This window comes from Rhinopithecus bieti, unplaced genomic scaffold (genome assembly GCF_001698545.2).
Source record: "Rhinopithecus bieti isolate Rb0 unplaced genomic scaffold, ASM169854v2 scaffold_7884, whole genome shotgun sequence".
In the NCBI taxonomy this organism is placed as follows: domain Eukaryota; kingdom Metazoa; phylum Chordata; class Mammalia; order Primates; family Cercopithecidae; genus Rhinopithecus; species Rhinopithecus bieti.
The window spans coordinates 1,045,295-1,065,156 of NW_016806331.1; positions in this window are offsets into that span (position 1 = coordinate 1,045,295).

The following is a 19,862-nucleotide window of genomic DNA, read 5'->3' on the forward strand; positions in this document are numbered from 1 at the left end:
TTCCTTGAGCTGCTGTGAGCTCCACCCAGTTCGAGCTTCCCAGCGGCTTTGTTTACCTACTTAAGCCTCAGCAATGGCGGATGACCCACCCCCAGCCTCGCTGCTGCCTTGCGGTTAGATCGCAGACTGCTGTGCTAGCAATGAGGGAGGCTCCATGGCCGTGGGACCCTCCTGGCCGGGTGTGGGTATAATCTCCTGGTGTGCCCGTTTGCTTAAAGCACAGTATTGGGGTGGGAATTACCCGATTTTCCAGGTGTTGTGTGTCTCAGTTCCCCTGGCTAGGAAAAGGGATTCCCTTCCCCCTTGCGCTTCCCAGGTGAGGCAATGCCTTGCCCTGCTTCAGCTCTCACTGGTCGGGCTGCAGCAGCTGACCAGCACCGATTGTCCGGCACTCCCCAGTGAGATGACCCCAGTACCTCAGTTGAAAATGCAGAAATCACCGGTCTTCTGTGTCGCTCGTGCCAGGAGTTGGAGACTGGAGCTGTTCCTATTAATTGACATCTTAATGGTATTGACTTCTGATTCATGAACATGACATATTGTTCTATTGAGATAAATCTTTAATTTCTGCGTATTTTTCTTCCTTTTCAGTGCACTAGTCTTGTAGTTTTTTTGTTATGCTAATTTTACAGTACTTTGTATTTTTATGTTCTTATAAATGATAGTTTTTGAAAATATTCAATTCCAATTTACTTCTTGTTAGTGTATAGAAATACAACCAAGTTTTGAACCTTGAACTGCTCTTCTTCAACCTTGCCAAACTTACTTATTTCCTCTTGTAGCTTATTACTAGATCTTTTCAGATTTTCTCTATAGATGATCTTGTCACCTGTGAATTAAGACAGTTGTATTTCCTCCTTTTCAACCTGTATGAATTCCATTTCTTTCCCTTGCCCCATTACCCTGGCCAGTGCCTCCAGCAGAATGTCCAACAGAAGCAGTGAGAGCAGACACCCTGGCCTCGTTTCTGATCATAGAGAGAACGCATTCTGCTTCCTTAACATAAATTATATAAGCAGTAGATTTTTAGTAGATGTAATTTGTCGAGTTGAAAAATCCTTTGTTTCTCCTGGTTTCTGGGAGTTTTTTTTTTTTTTTTTTTTTTTTTTTAACCTTTTTCCTGTTTTCACCAAGAATACTCACTGGCAGCGCTTGCAGCCACAGCGTTTACCCTGAGACAAGTTTGCCACTAAATATCTCGCTTTTATGATTATTTTCGCATTGCTCTAGGATATCAACTTTGGGAACAAAAGACATTATTCTATTTATAAGATTCTGTTTTTAATAGTGGTATTTCCATGTACAATGTAGAGTACTTCTCGATCACTGAAAATGTCAAATCCTAGGAAATGTAAGATTTCTACCCATAATGCTAACATCATTCTCGAACAATTTTTGGCCAAAGACTCATTGGATGAATCCAATTTTTCCAAAATAGATGATTCTGATGATTCAGACAATTCTGATGTTAGTTTCACGATGAGTTTTTATATTTTATTTTCACATTGAAATTCACTCAGATTTGCTTCAGCCTCAAAAAGCATGTTTATGTAAAATTAAATGAGTACTAGCAATGAGCTGAATTTTTTTTTCCTAAACAGGAAAGGGTTAAAAAATCATACATCATTGCTGAATTTGGCCAGTTGCTTTCTCTGCAGCGATTGAAATGTGGCTCTTCTGTGTCCTGTCACCTGCCTTTCCTGCCCTGGTAAACCTCATCTCCCCACTCTGGCACAGCACCCTCCCCTCCCTAATGTGGTCAGGATGGTCCATGTGATGTGAGCCAATTGTCCCACCTATTGAAGCTGAACCTAGAAAAGGGCCCCAGTTTTCTAGCAGGCAGGCATCTGCAGGAAAGACAGTCAGGGCCCAGGGCCCAGGCTGCAGAGGCCAGTGAGGCCTCCGGCTAACCGCAGACTGGAAGGAAATGGCCAGGAGCTGGCAAGGGCTCGGACAGGAGCTGACCTGTCCTCTCCTCCAGGCAGCAGGAGGCAGGCATGGTCCCTCTCCCTAGAGCCTGGCTCACAACTACGACAGACCTTACTCCCCCATGAGGACAGAAGGACTTAGAGCAGAGGCCTTCAGACTAAAAGGCATTTGCCTGCAGCGAGCCGAGCCTGACAGCCATTTTCCCACTTTACAAATAAAAACAGAGGTTCACTCATCCCGGCCGGGACGATGTCCAGGCCTCCCTCCCGAAGGAAGCCTGCTTTAATAATCAATCAAGGAGCCATAAACCCCTCAGGCACCAAGTATTTCCCAGCTGGACGCATACTTGTGTGAAGGGTGCGGTGTGGATAGAAATGCGTAATTGGGGGTGTTATGAATGGGGTGGCAGGGATAATGATGGCTTTGGTTTACTGACCTTGCTCCTCTCATCCCTCAATCACTATCAAATAATGTGTTGTAATTGAGAAAGAATCTGGGCAAAGCAAGAGAACTCACTAAGAATCTTGGGTGCTAAAACTAGCTTTCTCATATATTTAGGCAACAACAGTTAGCTAGTGTATGCCATTCGTGGGAAGGAACTGCACCTTTGAACAGGGAAGGAAGTGTAGATTAGCCATGCTGATTCTTTTAAATGTAACTGAAATGATTCCCAAGATGACCAAGCTGTTAAGACAGGTTTGCAGCAGATGACATTGTTGTTTGGAATGACTCAACCCTGCTTCCTTATAGGCAGACCCCACTGACTTGGGTCATGACCACGTAACTGGCTCTGATCAGTGGGGTGGGGTGGGCATGACCTATCCTACACTCCACAAACTTACATGAGCTCTTGTGTTCCTGGGCCCCGAGAGAGGAGTCCCCCCTCTAAGAAAGTCAATTGCGTGGGACGCTGGAGAGAGGGGGACAAGAGGCTCCCAGGAGCTCTGGAGGCAGAGGTCTTGGTGCCATCTTGGAACCTCCTATCCACCCAGGGCTGCACCCCTCTCTTTAGGCTTCTACCCTTCCTGTGCCATCAGCTTCTGCCTCACCTCAAGGCTGTATGCGTTTTCTTTCCTTCAAAGCTTTTGCAGACTCTTATGATTGTCTCACTCTTCATGGCAGCCACATGAGGTCATGGGAGCTCAGGCTGAAGGCAGAGGCCTCGTGCAGGCTGAGGGGGCTTGCCATCCAAACCCAGAAATGTATCTCCAGTGGAATGGGAAGCAGAGCCTGTGGGGGGAGAGGCCCAAGGCAGGGGTGGCCACCAGGGATGCTGAGAATGTCTGTGGACTTCTTCCTTCTCCCTCTCAGTAAACTATGCCCTCTCCAAGGGCTCCAGGCCAGGGTGGACTTCAAGCAGGACATGAAGCTTAGGAATGGGCTAAAGGATTCGCCTGCTGGGGCCATCTCTCCAGCACTGACAGGCATGCTTTAGACCAGTGGTCCTCAAACTTTTCTCTGAAAGAATTTGGAAAAATTCTCTACTCCTCATGTATTTTAAGTTTACATCTAAAAATGTTAATCATGTGTGTTAGAAAGCTGCAAAGTCTGTAATTCCCAGGATATAATAAATAACAGATTTAAAAGTAAAACGATTGCCTTTCTAGAGTATCCATTAGCCTAACCAGGTGACCCTAGGACAAGTTTGCTTCCTCCCTATAGCCTCTGCAGCTGACGTGCTCTCAAAAGCGCCACCTCCTGAATGGAGGCCAACGAACACAAAATCAGTGTACCACACAAAAATACAAACCAAGGACCCTCACAGGGTCCTCTTCACTCCCCTGCTTCCTCCACCACAGCAGGTGCTGGTAGCCACAGCTCCACAGCTGAAAGACTTGAAGATCAATCACATCACAGGACTCTTTGCAGACACCCCCAGAACCAGCCCGGAGCCCAGTAGTTCCGCAGGGTGGCTAGACCCAGAAGAGCAAAAACAATCATTGCAGTTCGGCTCTCAGGAAGCCCCATCCCTAGGGGAAGGGGGAGAACACACATCAAGGGAGCACCCCGTGGAGCAAAAGAACCTGAACAGCAGCACTCGAGTCCCAGATCTTCCCTCTGACGTAGTCTATCCAGATGAGAAGGCACCAGAAAAACAATTCTGGTAATATGACAAAATAGGGTTCTTTACCACCTCCAAAAGATCACACCAGCTTACCAGCAATGGATCCAAACCAAGATGAAATCTCTGAATTGCCAGAAAAGAATTCAGAAGGTCGATTATTAAGCTAATCAAGGAGGCACAAGAGAAAGGTGAAGTCCAACTTAAAAAAAAAAAAAAAAAAAAAAAAAAAAAAAAAACATGATACAGGATATGAAGGGAAAATTCTTCAATGAGATAGCATAAATTAAAAAAAAACAACTTCTGGAAATCAAGGACACACTTAGAGAAATAGAGGATGCACTGGAAAGTCTCAACAATAGAACTGAACAAGTACAAGAAAGAATATCAGAGCTTGAAGACAAGGCTTTCGACTTAATCCAATCCATCAAAGACAAAGAAAAAAGAATTTAAAAAAAAACGAACAAAGCCTCCAAGAAGTTTGGGACCATGTTAAATGTCCAAACTTAAGAATAATTGGTGTTCCTGAGGAAGAAGAAAAATCTAAAAGTTTGGAAAATATATTTGAGGGAATAATTGAGGAAAACTCCCCTAGCCTTGCTAGAGATCTAGACATCCAAATACCACAAGCTCAAAGAACATCTGGGAAATTCATCACAAAAAGATCATCACCTAGACACATTGTCATCAGGTTATCTAAAGTCAAGATGAAGGCAAGGATCTTAAGAGCTGGGAGTCAAAGGCATCAGGTAACCAATTAAGGAAAACCTGTCAGAGTAACAGCAGATTTCTCAGCAGAAACCCTACAAGTTAGAAGGGATTGGGGTCCTACCCTCCTTAAACAAAGCAATTATCAGCCAAGAATTTTGTATTCAGTGAAACTAAGCTTCATAAAGAAAGGAAAGATACAGTCTTTTCAGACAAACAAATGTGAGGAAATTTGCCACTACCAAACCAGCACTACAAGAACTGCTAAAAGGAGCTCTAAATCTTGAAAGAAATCCTCAAAATACACCAAAATAGAACCTCCTTAAAGCATAAATCTCACAGGACCTATATAACAATAACACAATGGGAAAAAAAAGGTATTCAGGCAACAAATAACATGATGAATAGAATTGTACCTCACATCTCACTACTAACAATAAACGTAAATGACCTAATCAAGTTTCTACTGTCTTCAGGAGATTCACCTAACACATAAGGACTCACAAAAACTTAAGGTAAAGGGGAGGAAAAAGATAGTCCATGGACACCAAAAGCAAGCAGGGGTAGCTATTCTTATATCAGACAAAAGAAACTTTAAAGCAACAGTAGTTTAAAAAGACAAAGAAGGACATTATATAATAATAAAAGGACTAGTCCAACAGGAAAATATCACAATCTTAAATATATATGCACCTAACATTGGAGCTCCCAAATTTATAAAACAATTACTACTAGACCTAAGAAATGAGATTGATGGCAACACAGTAGTGAGGGACTTTAATACTCTACTGACAGTACTAGAAAGATCGTTAAGACAGAAAGCAAAGAAAACATGGACTTAAACTATACCCTACAACAAACGGACTTAACAGATATTTACAGAACATCCTGCCCAACAACTGCAGAATATACAATCTATTTATCAGCACATGGAACATTCTCTAAGATAGACCATATCATAGGCCACAAAACAAGTCTCAGTAAATTTAAGAAAATCAAAATTATATCAAGTACTCTCTCAGACCACAGTGGAATAAAATTGGACATCAACTCTAAAAGGAACCCTCAAAACCATGCAAATACATGGAAGTTAAATAACCTGTTCCTGAACAACCACTGGGTCAACAATGAAATCAAGATGGAAATTTAAAAATTATTTGAACTGAATGACAATAGTGACATGACCTATTGAAACCTCTGGGATACAGCAAAAGCAATGCTAAGAGAAAAGTTCACAGCATTAAGTGCCTATATCAAAATGTCTGAAAGAGCACAAATAGACAATCTAAGGTCACACCTCATGGAACTGGAGAAACAAGAACAATCCAAACCCAGACCCAGAAGAAGAAAATAAAGAATGAAGATCAGAGCAGAACTAAATGAAGCAAACAAACAAAAAAATAAAAAAGGATAAATAAAACGAAAAGCTGGCTCTTTGAAAAGACTAATAAAATTGATAGCCCATTAGCGAGATTAACCAAGAAAATAAGAGATAAGATCCAAATAAGCTCAATTAGAAATGAAATGGGAGGTATTACTACTGATACCACAGAAATGCAAAAGATTATTTAATGAATAATGAACATCGTTATGTGCATAAACTAGAAAACCTAGAGGACACGGATAAGTTCTTCTAGATTAAACAAAGAAGATATAGAAACTCTGAACAGACAAATAACAAGCAGCAAGGTTGAAATGTAATTAAAAAAAAAAAAAATGCTGGCCAGGCACAGTGGCTCATGCCTGTAATCCCAGCACTTTGGGAGGCCGAGGTGGACAGATCACTTGAGTTCAGGAGCTTGAGACCAGCCTGGAAAACATGGTTAAATCCTGTCTCCACTAAAAATACAAAAATCAGCTGGACATGGTGGCAGGTGCCTATAATCCCAGCTACTTGGGAGGCTGAGGCAAGAGAATCACTTGAACCTGGGAGGTGGAGGATGCAGTGAGCCAAGATCACGCCACTGCACTCCAGCCAGGGCAACAACAGCAAAACACCATAAAAAAAAAAAAAAATGCCAACCAAAAAAAAAAGTCCAGGACAGACGGGTTCACAGCTGAATTATATCAGACATTTAAAGAAGAGTTGGTACCAATCTTATTGACCTATTCCACAGGATACAGAAAGAGGGAATCCTCCCTAAATCATTCTATGAAGCTATTATCACCCTAATACCAAAACCAGAGAAGGACATAACAAAAAAAGAAAACTACAGACCAATATCCTTGATGAATATAGATGCAAAAATCCTCAACAAAATACTAGCTAACCGAATCCAACAGCACATCAAAAAGATAAACCAACATGATCAAGTAGGTTTCATATCAGAGATGCAGGGATGGTTTAACACATGCAAGTCAATAGATACACCACATAAACGGAATTAAAAACAAAAATCACGTGATTATCTTAATAGATGCAGAAAAAGCATTTGACAAAATCCAGCATTGTCAAATCGGCAGAGAAGAAACACACCTTAAGGTAATAAAAGACATCTATGACAAACCCACAGCCAACATTATGCTGAATGGGGAAAGGTTGAAAGCATTTCCCCTGAAAACTGGAGCAAGACAAGGATGCCCACTTTCACCACTTCTGTTCAACATAGTACCAGAAGTACCAGCCAGAGCAATCAGACAAGAGAAAGAAATCAAGGACATCCAAATTCGTAAAGAGGAAGTCAAACTATCACTGTTTGCTGATGATATGATCATATACCTAGAAAATCCGAAAGACTCATTCAAAAAGCTCCTAGAATTGATAAATGAATTCAGCAAAGTTTCAGTATACAAAATTAATGTACACAAATCAGTAGTTCTGCTATATACCAACAGCGATCAAGCTGAGAATCCAATCAAGAACTCAACCCCTTTTACAATAGCTGCAAAAAAATACCTAACCAATGAAGTGAATATATAGGAATATACCTAACCAATGAAGTGAAATAACTCTACAAGGAAAACTATAAAACACTGCTGAAAGAAATCATAGACAACATAAACAAATGGAAACACATCCCATGTTAATGGATGGGTAGAATCAATATTGTGAAAATTACCATACTGCCAAAAGTAATCTACAAATTCAATGCAATTCCCATCAAAATACCACCATCATTCTTCACAAACTAGAAAAAAAATCCTAAATTTTATATCAAACCAAGAAAAAAGAGCCCATATAGCCAAAGCAAGACTAAGCAAAAAGAACAAATCTGGAGGCATCACATTACCCGACTTCAAGCTATACTATAAGATTATAGTCACCAAAACAGCATGGTACTAGTATAAAAATAGGCACATACCAATGGAACAGAATAGAGAACCCAGAAATAAAGCAAAACTGGTCTTCGACAACTAATCTTCAACAAAGCAAACAAAAACATAAAGCGGGAAGGGACACCCTATTCAACAAATGGTGCTGGGATAATTGGCAAGCCACATGTAGAAGAATGAAACTGGATCCTCATCTCTTACCCTATATAAAAATCAACTCAAGATGGATCAAAGACTTAAATCTAAGACCTGAAACAATAAAATTCTAAAAGATAATATCAGAAAACTCTTCTAGATATTGGTTTAGGTAAAGGTTTCATGACCAAGAACACCAAAGCAAATGCAGCAAAAACAAAGATAAATAGATGGGACTTCATTGAACGAAAAAGCTTCTACACAGCAAAATAAATAATCAGCAGAGTTAACAGACAACTCACAGAGTGGGAAAAAAATCTTCATAATCTATACATCTGAAAAGGACTAATATCCAGAATCTACAAATAACTCAAACAAATCAGCAAGAAAAAACAATCCCATCAAAAAGTGGGCAAAGGACATGAATAGACAATTCTCAAAAGAAGATACACAAATGGTCAACAAGCATATGGAAAAATGCTCAATGGTCATCGCTAATGACCAGGGAAATGCAAACCATAACCACAATGCAATACCACCTCACTCCTGCAAGAATGGCTATAATCAAAAAATCAGAAAATAATAGATATTGGCATGGATGTGACGAAAAGGGAACACTTTTGCACTGTTGGTAGGAATGTAAACTAATACAACCACTATGGAAAACATTGTGGAGAGTCTTTGAAGAACTAAAAGTAGATGTACCATTTGATTCATCAATGACAACACTAGGTATATATACAGAGGAAGACAAGTCACCATACAAAAAAGATACTTGTGCACGCATGTTTATAGCAGCACAATTTGCAACTGCAAAAATATGGAACCAGCCCAAATGCCCATCAATCAGCAAGTGGATAAAGAAATATATATCTCTCACACTTTCTTTATCATCTATCTATCTATCTATCTATCTATCTATCTATCTATCTATCTATCTATCTATGCAATGGAATACTACTCAGCCGCAAAAAGGAATAAAATAATGGCATTCACAGCAACCTGGATGGAATTGGAGATCATTATTCTCAAGTAACTCAGGAATGGAAAACCAAACATCATATGCTGTCACTCATAAGTGAGAGTTAAATTATGAGGATGAAAAGGCAAAAGAATGACACAATGGACTTTGGGGACTCAGGCGGAAGGGTGGGAGGGCGGTGAGGGATAAAGGACTAACATTGGGTACAGTGTACACTGCTTGGGTGATGGGTGCACCAAAATCTCAGAAATCACCACTAAAGAACTTATTCATGTAACCAAACACCACCTGCTCCCCAAAAACCTATTGAAATAAAAAATAAATTTTAAAAAAAATCACTCTTGAGGGAAGTTCTGATCGTGCTGATCCTTAAAATTCTTGGCACAGTGACCGGCATGTAAATAATAATAATAATAATAGTAACCATTGTTCAGTGCTTACCAGACAGCATTTTAAGACTTTTATATGCATTATCTTGTTTTATCTTCAAAACAACCCTAAGAAGTCAGCTTTCTTTTAGTCCTATTTCATAGATGAACTGCCCAAGATGTTACTGCTATTAAATGGGAAAGTCGGGATTCAGGCCCAGGTACAGTCTAGTGCCTAATACTATCCGCCCTGAGCTTTTACTGAATCAGCAGATGAGATTATGGGTCACTACCTGGCACTGGATGTTCCAATGAAAAATGCAATTTTATCATCCCGATCATTTCACTGACTCTTTCCCCATGAGAAACGGAAAGGACATAATCCAGTCACATTCTAAAAAGGGCTTGATAGAAGAGGGTGCAATTACAGACCTTCATTCTCCTGGTCCCCAGCTTCACGTAAGATGAATGAAAGTCTTAATTCTCAGTGCGGCTTAGCGACCTGCAACCCTCTGCTTCTCTGTCTCTTGATGTTTTCTTTTCTTGCCCCTAGGATGTAAATCTGCAACTTTCCCAGGAAAGGCCACGTGCCAGACATTCTTTCAGGCCCTGGGCCTCACCAGCAGCCTCCTGACCTCACTTTCTGCTGAGAACTTGCCTGGAACCAGGGATGGGACTCAGAACCTTTTCACCATTCCAGCCTCAGGATGCCCTGGTGTCTGAGAAAGGAAATGAAAACTCTTCCATGACCAATCCCTCCTCCCCTACCTCACCAGGAGAGGCAGGGAAGCGCCCCCCCCCACCCCCCCGGGTGGTCTTGGAGTCCAAGTCAGACCAGGGTGGGGAAGTGCTGTGGATAGTCAGCTGAGCTGCACTTGGGATGTGAGAATTCTGAAATAGTGAGTGGACCTCAGACCTCAGGGCAGCGCCTCCTCCGGGGTCTTAACCCCAGATGCGTCCTCCATACTCCTTCCTGGCTGTCCAGCAGAAGCAGACTTGACCACACCACTCCCCAGCTTAAAGCCCACCCCAGACTCCAGAGTGGGTGCAGCCCCAATCCTGCCAGGCTGGCTTCCTCAGATCAGCCCTGCCCACCCTCCAGCCCCACAGCCGGCCACCCCGCCTGGACACTATGCCCACCCAGCTGTGGGCGGGTCCTCCATGACCCTACAGTCCTCGACCTTCACCTCCTTACTAGTCAGTGGTCTCCAAAGAAACAGAACCAGCAGGATCCTGCTTTTCTCCTGGCTCTGAGCCATCTCCATGGCTAGCACTGTGGAGATGGAGCTGCTTCCCCTGCTGGCCTGCCATTGTCCGTCCTATGTTGTAACTGCAGGACCCACACGTGGTAAGTCTTGTTTGGAGTTTATTGAGTGCATGAAGCCTTGGGGTCCTCTGAAAACAAGAGGTGAGCTCACAGCCCCCTCCACCGCCTGACTGCACTCGTCCCGGCTAAGAAGAACCCACAGCAGGCCTCACACCCAGGACCAGCCAACTACGGGCTCCAAAAGGCACCTTGTACCAATTTGGACTTGAACCTTCGGGGGTCTCCTCCTCTGAGGACCTGGGATTCCCATGCTTCTGATCCAGTAAGAAGCAAACTCAACCAAATCACTCCCCATCCTAACACCAGTTTTACCAGAAATCCCATATTCTGGCCTCACTGCACCTCGAACCAGGACATAGTTTACCACTCCTGTCTCCAAAGATCCTGCCCTGGGGGCTGCTGTATGTTGAATGGTGGCCCCAGAAAGATGTGTCCAAGTCCTAAGCCCTGGTACCTGTGAATGTGATCATACTGGGGAAAGATCTCTGCAGCTGTAATTAAGTCAAGAATCTTGAGATGAGATCTTCTAGATTAGCTGGATGGGCCCTAAATGCATGGACAAGCATCCTCACAAGGAGAGAGGACACGGAGGAGAAACGCAGAGAGGAAGGCCTGGGAGAGTGGAGACGGAGACCGGAGAAAAGCATCAAGGAAGGTAGAATGCTGCCGGCAGCCCAGGAGCCGGAGAGGAACCAGGAGGGGCCTCTCTCAGAGTCTGCGGGGTCCTGGCCCTGCTGACACTTGAATTTCGGACCTCTGGCCCCCAGAACTGTGAGAAAATATGTTTCTGTTGTTTTAAGCCTCCTGGTTGGTGGTCATTTGTCACTGCAGCCCCAGGAGTCTCTGTGGTCTTGCCCTACCTCCCCACCCCATCTCAACTCCTCCCTCACCAGCTCCGGCTGCGCTGGCCTCCTTCCACCCTCCTCCCTCCCCATCCTTCTTCCTTCCTCTTTCCTCCTCCCTCCTGCCTCCTCCTCCTCCCTCCTGCTTCCCCCCTCCCTCCTTTTTCTCACCTTCTGCCTCTTGCCTCCTTCCTGCTCCCTCCTTCTTCCTCCCTCCTCCATCCTCTCTCCTCCCTCTTCCCTTTTGCCTCACTTCTCTTTCCTCCTCCCGCCCGCCTCCTCCCTCCTTCTTCCTCCCTCCTGCTTTCTCCTTCCTTCCTCTTTCCTCCTCCCTCCTCCCCCTCTCCTCCCTCCTGTTTATTCCCTCCTCCCTCTGCCTCCTACCTCCTCCCTCTTTCCTCCTTCCTTGTCTGTCCTCCCTCCTCCCTCCTCCCTCCTGCCTCCACCATGCCCAGCCAACGTCTCCTCTCATGCATGCTTCTCACCAGCTGGTTCTGCAGCCCCACCGGCCTCCTTCCTCCCTGCCGATCTCATTCACAAGTTGCTTCCCTCCATGGCCTATGCTGCCCACCACCCAACATGCAGCCCCTCTGCCTCCTGCTCCCTGCTCCTGTCTTTGTCTTGAGCCCTCAGCACTGTTCAGCTGCCTCCCTTCCTGCCTGAACACGAACCCCACCAGGGAAAGGTCTTAGTGTATTTTGGTTTTTTCTCTCATTGTCCCAAGACCTTAGAGTAAAGCACAGCTCAAGTGCACCGTGGGAAAGACTTGGTGCGTGAACAGATGAGAGGTTCAAGGGCAAAGAGCCAGCTGTCACGGGCGGGTACGCGAGGGAAGGAGGGCAGCTCAGCGATCGGGGCTGATGGTGCGGGCCAGCTGGGTGGGGAGAGGTCTCGTTGCACTGGCTTCTGGGGTGGCTGATGGTCTTTCCCTGGTTGGCACCGGAGCTCCTGGCTCTCCAGCCCCTGTGGGGAGGAGGAGGCAGCCTTAGCCCCGTGAGATCCCTGTAGGCACAGACACTGGGTCAGATGCTCCTGGTGTGTGAGGAAAGCCTACCCTGTCGCCAAATACACCCTTGCTTTTGTATAGATCAGGATCAAGTATTAAGTGTAACAGCAGATGAGGAGCCATGGTATTTTCTCAGTAAATAACGGGGAGGCTGGGATTGACGTCTGTGCCAGCTGACCGCAAGTGCAGCGGCCCCCAGGGCTTCTTATTGGCAAGATCCTGACTTGTAAATCATTGGTGTTCACAGCGAGTAGGGACCTGGTTCACACAGCTCCTCTCTCCGTCCTGTTAATTACCTCCGTGGAGGAAGCGAGGTCAGGACTCCCACCCAGATGACTTCGTCGCAGGGCTGTTCTGCTGTGATTCCGGAAGGTGCTTTTCTTACCCACCACCGCATTACCACCTGAAGCCAAGAAATGCTTTTAAAGGGAACGGCAGGGGGAGAAAAGGAGGAAGCCACAGGCCCCATGCCAACTGCTGAGCCTGCAACCTCCGCTTCTCCTCGCTGGCGTTTGAGCTGGAGACGTGATGACCCCCATGTGAAATGAGGGGACAGGGGTTCACAGAGGCCAGGGCTCCACCCCAGTGGTGAGTGGTCAGCCAGGACGTGGCTCCCCGTCCCTCCGGTGACCAGGTGGGCACTGGCTCCTGATTGTTCCAAGCCCCGGTCAACCCCTGCCACCCCTAAACTAGTGACTTCTGCTTGCGTTTTGCCCCAGGGTCTTCGGGACACCCCACAGGCGAGAGCACCTGCGAGGACCGTAACACATGAGGCTGTGCTGAGTCCTGCGACAGGCAGGAACTTGTCCTCCGCCCCAGCGACCGGGGCGATTTGCGGGTCTTCCTCTTGGTTTAACGAAGGCTCTGGCCTGGTTCCGAAGCTCACCAAGATGCTTAAGCCATCAGTTCTTGGCTCGCGTTTCTAGAGCCACCCGTGTAGTTGAGAGACAATGAGAAAGTTCGCCCGAGTTGCAATCCTGATCGTGCCTCTGTCTAGGGGCGACTGTGGCTTGTGGTTAAGCCACTGTCTTTACCTGCAGCGGGAGGTGTCTGCTGGTCACCCACAGGCACGGCCCACGTGTGTCTGTCACGGGGTTTCGTGCATGTGCCCTGGCCCTGTGCTTCTCAGTGGCAGTGGCTGAGTTCTCTAGTTGACCCGTGCCTGGTCTGTGGCCTCCGCCACGGTCCGCCACGCGCAGCCCCCCGCAGTGCTCCCAGGAGCCCCCCGCTCTCCTCTTCCCATCGCCTCACCAACGGCTGTTTTCCTTCTCTGAGCGTCCTGAATCGACACCCCGTTATTCCTGGACATGAGCTGTTCGTGGGGCGGGGTGCGCTGGGCCTTTGACCTTCCCGTCAGTACATTAATTCTGCAAGATTTCCTCTTTGGCCCATCTCCCATCCCCCACCAGGACAACTAAAATGGCTGGATGGCGGCGCTTTTATTAACCAGAGAGGATTTTATAATCGTCAACTCAGAGCAGCCAATTAGTCCCTCTCCTCACACACTCGCACAAACACGTGTCCAGGGCTGTGTTGTTCTAAACCCGCTGACCCGTGTTCTCCTATCCGGAGCCCTCCAAACGGAAAATGGCTCCAGCAGCAACACCGCCAACAAAAACACAGCTTCGCAGGGCGGCCGCCCCTGCACTGCGCTCAGCCCAGGCCCGCCCACCTGCCTAGCACCGCCCACCTGCCTAGCACCGCCCACTCGCCTAGCACCGCCCACCTGCCTAGCACCGCCCACCCGCCTAGCACCGCCCACTCGCCTAGCACCGCCCATGCACCCTTCAAGGCCCAACTCCTGGGGCACCTCCTCTATGAAGTCCTCCTGAGCTTCACCAGCCAGGCCAACTCCCTCAGCCTCCTGTCTCTGGCCACAAAGTCTTTAGCACCCAGCCCTGCCCGGCGCCTGCTTAAGGGTGTTCATCTCCACAGAGAGGTGGTGAATGTAATCTCTCATACCGAAGAAGTGTGGGACGGGGCTGCTCGGGTGGCAGAAGTTATTGTCAGAGAGTCACAGGGCCTGGAAACCCTCCTGCCTCCCCCTCCTGGGTTGGAAATCCTGGAGCTGACTTTCAAGGCAACTTTCAAGACCAAGTACAGACGCCAAGGTCAAATGCAAACAAGCACAAGCTCGGCTGAGCGTTAGGGCTCGCAGGACTTCAGGGGAGGAGCCTAGACTCTGGTTTTGAGGCTGGGAGACATTTCCAAACCCTCTTCTTGTCACATTGGGCAAAGGACATCATCACTCCGAGCTGTGGCCATCTCCCTGCCTCGAGGATAAAATGGGTGAAGCCTGAGGGCTGCTCAAGGGTTTTAATGACCTACATGAAACCGTGGCTTAATGGGGCCCATTATGCTAAAGAGATTCTTGTAAAATAGACGTGGGGGCAGCTTCAGGCTCCTGTGTGTCCAATGGCCTTGGGCAGCCTCCCAGCTCCATGAAACCTCAGTCTTTTCATCTGTGTTAAGGGGACACTCACTTCTGTCCCACTTCATCCGTGGAGTGATAGCCACGTAAGCTAAAGTGTAGAGAACGCCCCGAAAATGGGCAAGTTCCTGCAAGTATGAAGCTTCATCTGCAGATCTCAGAGAAAAGAACGATGGGTGGTTTGGAGCCCTAAATTCCCTACTTCCGTGTGCTTGCACACTTAGAGGACAGTGAGGACGGCTTTGATTCCCCAAAGTAAACCACAGTCATCGTTTCTTTACCCAGTGTGGTCAGCCCTGAGACTTGGACTGAGGCTCAAACACCATCCTGGGGGCTAGCCCTGCTAGAGCTCCTGGAACCCCGGAGGGAGTAGCCCTGTGGCCTGGGGGCCCCTCCGTCTCTGCAGTCTGACATCGTACAACTCCCAGCTCTCAGCCACGCTGCCATATGACCCCCAGTTCCTTCTCAAAATATCCCTGACAGTTTCCTGGATGAAAATTCAGTGGCACTCAATGAAAATTTATGTTTCAGGCCCCAGAGGAAAGAGTCAGGGCCCTGATGGGTTTGTTTAAGCCCCGCCCACCACCTCTGCTGACCCCAGCCCTAATGACGGGGTGAGTGCCCAACTCCATCAGGAGGTCGCAATTGGGGGGCACAGCATAAGGCTCGGGTTACCGGGAGCCTGAAGCCTGCCAGGAGGAATAAGCAGGGGTGGGCACCAGTCCTCAGACCTCAGGCCACTTGGAGTCCTCTAGGGAGCTGCCTCCTGCACCCCTCCCTGCACCCCTGCACCATCCTGACGCTGGCTGCGGTCTGGCCTTTCCTTCCCAGACCTTCCCCTCATCAAAGCGAGTCCTTCTCAGGTGCCCGACCTGCCCAGGTGGCCCTGCATCCAAGGCCCAAGATCTGCCCAGTGGAAGGAGAAGAGAAGGAGCTTCCTCGTCTGGGGTGTTGAGGACCCTGATGGTGTTGTGCCCCTGATCTTATCACCCATTATTTTGCAGGACCCAAAAGTGCCTCCCAGCAATCCCATACAGATGTGATCACCTAAGTGACATGGTGACCTGCAGAAGAAGAGAGAGGGAGAGAGGAAAGGAGTGTGATGTGCAATATCGGGGTCTGTCCTCTGCGTCTGCAACCTGCCCAAGCCGCCCAGTGGGACACTTGACCTTGCCACACAGTGCTGTGGTCCAATGTATGACTCCACTGCAAGATGAGCCTGAGGAAGGGAGGCGCTTATCCGGGTAGGATTCGTGCTCTACATTTGCCACATTTCTTGGATAAAAAATTAAAATGGTTAATAACCTCCTAGAATAATGTGGAAAATCGGAAAGGATTCTGCAGGACGCAAGTGGCCAGAGGACGTGCGCATACAGCATCGAGCCCCAGACGGGGGTCCTACCTCGCTCCTCTTCCTCCCTCTTTCTCTTCCCTTTGGTTTTGTGGACTCAGCGGTGCTTCTCCAACCCTTCCTCTGCCTCCGTGCCATGTGAGAGGAGGGAGAAGGCTCATCCCCGCCAGCATCGTTCAACAGTACCCAGCCCCAGTTACGCCAGGACCCAGAATTGATCAGATGCCAACAGAACCCACTGAGGGTGCCTCAGGTAGAGGGCCTCTGTGATCTGCAGTGTGGCATGGGGAGAGTAGGCATTTGGGGGTGTCAGGTGGGGGGTTGGGGGTTCCCCCAAAAGGCTGGCAGGGAGGAGGTGGTAGGGCAGGTCTCAGACCTTGTGGGTGGACACCTAGGCAGGACTTTCCTGCCCCTGCAACGCCAGAGTTGGCAGGCTGAGGTTCAGATGGGCTCTTTCCCCAACAGCACCATGCTGGGTTGGGTCTCCGAATCTCTGCATCAGTTCCTCACAGAGTTCCCAGTTCCCTGGAATTTCTGGAACCCTGGCCCCTGGATTTTCCAGTTCCTGGAATTCCTGCCCCCACGTCTCTCATTAGCCAGCCCTTAGCCATCCTTCAAGGCTGGCCACACCACCCTCACATGTGGCAGGCAGAACCCAGCCCCATGCAGCCCATGTGCCCACTGTAGACCATCGGTGGAGGCTTTCCCTCCTGTCTCTGAATCACCTGCCTGAGGAGACCCAAGGCCAGGTGTGGCCAGCCAGGCTGACCTAAGGCCCCGAGGCTGTGCTGAGCTCTCCTCTGCCACCTGGTGGCTGATCCCTGAAACTGCTGCAGGCTTTGCACTTCTGACTCGGGCTGACCATGTGGCCCCTTCCAGATCCCTGAATGCTCTTAGGGGCTCCTCTCCTCACCCTCCACACGGACAGCATTGCTGACCTCAGTAGCTGCCCACAGACGCTGCTGCCCACAGAGGCTGTGCTGCTTTTCTGCAGCCGGGGTTGAGCCCTGGGTTCAGATGGGGGATGAGGGCTCCCTGTCCTTGGCTTCAAGCAGTCCAATCTGTTTGCTCTTGCCACCCTCTGCTTGGACTCTAGCATGCCACCTTCTACCCAGCCCTGGCTGAGTGTCAGGGCAGCCCGCTGAACAACTTGGAGGCAAGTTCCTGGGGCTGGGCTGGAGTCTTGGGTGCCTCTGCCTCACGCACATCCCAGAGTCACGGCCTCCTATAGTTACCCACAATGGTCCATTGGACACTTGTGCCTCTTGGAACCCCATCCTCCCAGGAAGGACCCAGAAAGGCAGAGAGTGACCTTCATTTCATCTTTACTCAAAAATCTTAGTCTCAATTAGCAACCCGAGATGACATCCCCCCAGTTGTAGAAGACCCTCCAAGTCCTCATGGGAACAGAATCCCTGCTGCCTCCAAGTCCTTGAAAGCCTGTGGCCCTTGCTGCACAGCAACATGCTTCTTATCTGACTGGGGTTGGCAGCTCACTGCTCATTCCTGGAGGGGCCACAGAGCCTGGCACGGCACTTGTTGTGTGGGGGCAGGTGGATGTGCAGCCAACCATGGCCAGCCATGCCCACTGCAGGACTGCTTATGCTGGCCTCTGCCTCCCTTGTAGGACCTGATCTCCAGCTCCAGCAGCCTCCCCCAGAACAGCTGGTGTCCCTGGCCACTTACCAGGGCTGGGTTCCATGGGGGTCATGGCAGATGCAGATCTTCCCACAGCTAGGAGGCTGCCAGGGCCAGAGGCAGGTGGAAAGAAGCCCATCACCTGGGCAGAGGCCCCCAGGGCAGATCCTGGTGCTCACCCGTAGTCCCCTGGCTCCTGTCCCCACAGGCTAGACAGAGATGCTCAAAGCCCCCAGTCTGCTTCCTCGCTGGAACCATGAGTCTTGTGTGAGGTTGTTAGTGGACTCTTAATGTCCAGCAACCCCCATGTCTCTCAGCCTGGAGTCAAGCTAAGGAGCATGCAAGCCCCAGCCTGAGAAGCTTCCAGGCACTTTCAGGCCCCCATCAGACAGGGGGAGATATCAGGGTCGGGAGGAGTCCAGAGGTTGCCCAGTAATGGCCACCCGAGGGGGGCCTGAAGTCCCTGTAACTTGCATGGCTAGACTGCCTGTCCAGAGAAGGTTCCCCTCACCCCAGCCTTGCTCCCAGATGCTGTGACACACTGGGATTCTGCCATCCCCACACCTCTGGTGTGTGCACCAGCTGCTGCAGGAACAGACCAAAGGGGAGCAAACATGCATTGTGCTGGTGCCACACAAGGCTCCATGTGTCCTTCCATGGATGGACAGGGTGGGAATGTCAAGAACACACAGCCAGTCGGGTGGCCCCAGAGCCTGTGCCCGTGCCTCGCTGCTCCACTCTGGGGCCCCCACAGTGATGGTGTGAGGCATGCCACCTGCCTGGGGCCAGGGAGCTGCGTGTGTCTCAGTAGGGATGCCCCAGTGCACCAGCTGCAGAATGATGAGCATTTGAAAACTGCCCCTCCCAGCCCGGCCCCCCCGGGAACCGGATCTGCCTGCTGTCACCAGGAAGATGTCCTTTCCCTGTGTTGAATGGGTTAGACTGAGAAGGGGTGGTCAGGACACATCCCTGGGCTGTACACACCTGGAAACACACCCCTTCCAGCACCCAGCTCTGCAAAAGTGAACCTCAGGACTTCCTCCACCCCTCTAATAGCACCTTGGAGAGAACCATGTCCACCACTTGGCAGGTTTCAACTATTTGAGAGTAGCATCTTGATCCACTTCTTCCAGAGACTATCTGGGTATCCTGAGCAGCACAGCCTACTTAGCTTCATCAAACTTCACATTTCTTAGATTGATTAATTTTAGAAAAACAGAGAATTTAAGCTCCAATACACCAATGACACCCTGCTTTGAATATGTGTGAGCATAGAACAGATTAGCATACAGAGGCTCTGACCAGGCCTGTAGCAAATATATCTGACTTGATTTAATCTAGTTTTTGCCAACCATTTTCACGTAATACCTATTAGCATCCTACCAAATAGAGACTCATGGGACTGAAGTGACCAGCTCATCCCAGGAATTTCATGGGACTTTCCTGGTTTTAGCAGTGGAAGTTCCACACCCCTGGAAACCCCTCAGTCCCAGGCAAACCAGGACAGTCGGTCATCCTACACGAAACCCGCTCTGGGAAAGCTGCTCTGATGAATGATTTCCAAAACACGCTCCACTTAACTCTCCCTTCCCTTCCTCAGACGCTTACGAGGAAGAAATTAAAATGTTTTAAAAAGCAGGATAAGAGCTGCGGGATGATGGAGTGAAACTAAAACCCCAAGTCCAGGGGGAGGGAGTGGCATGGGAGGAGGGGTGGAAGGGGTGGCCCCGTCATTATCATCAGGAAGGTGGTACCCACCCCTCCCCAGGGGAGATGGGACATCCATCAAGAGCCTTTATGACCCTGTCCA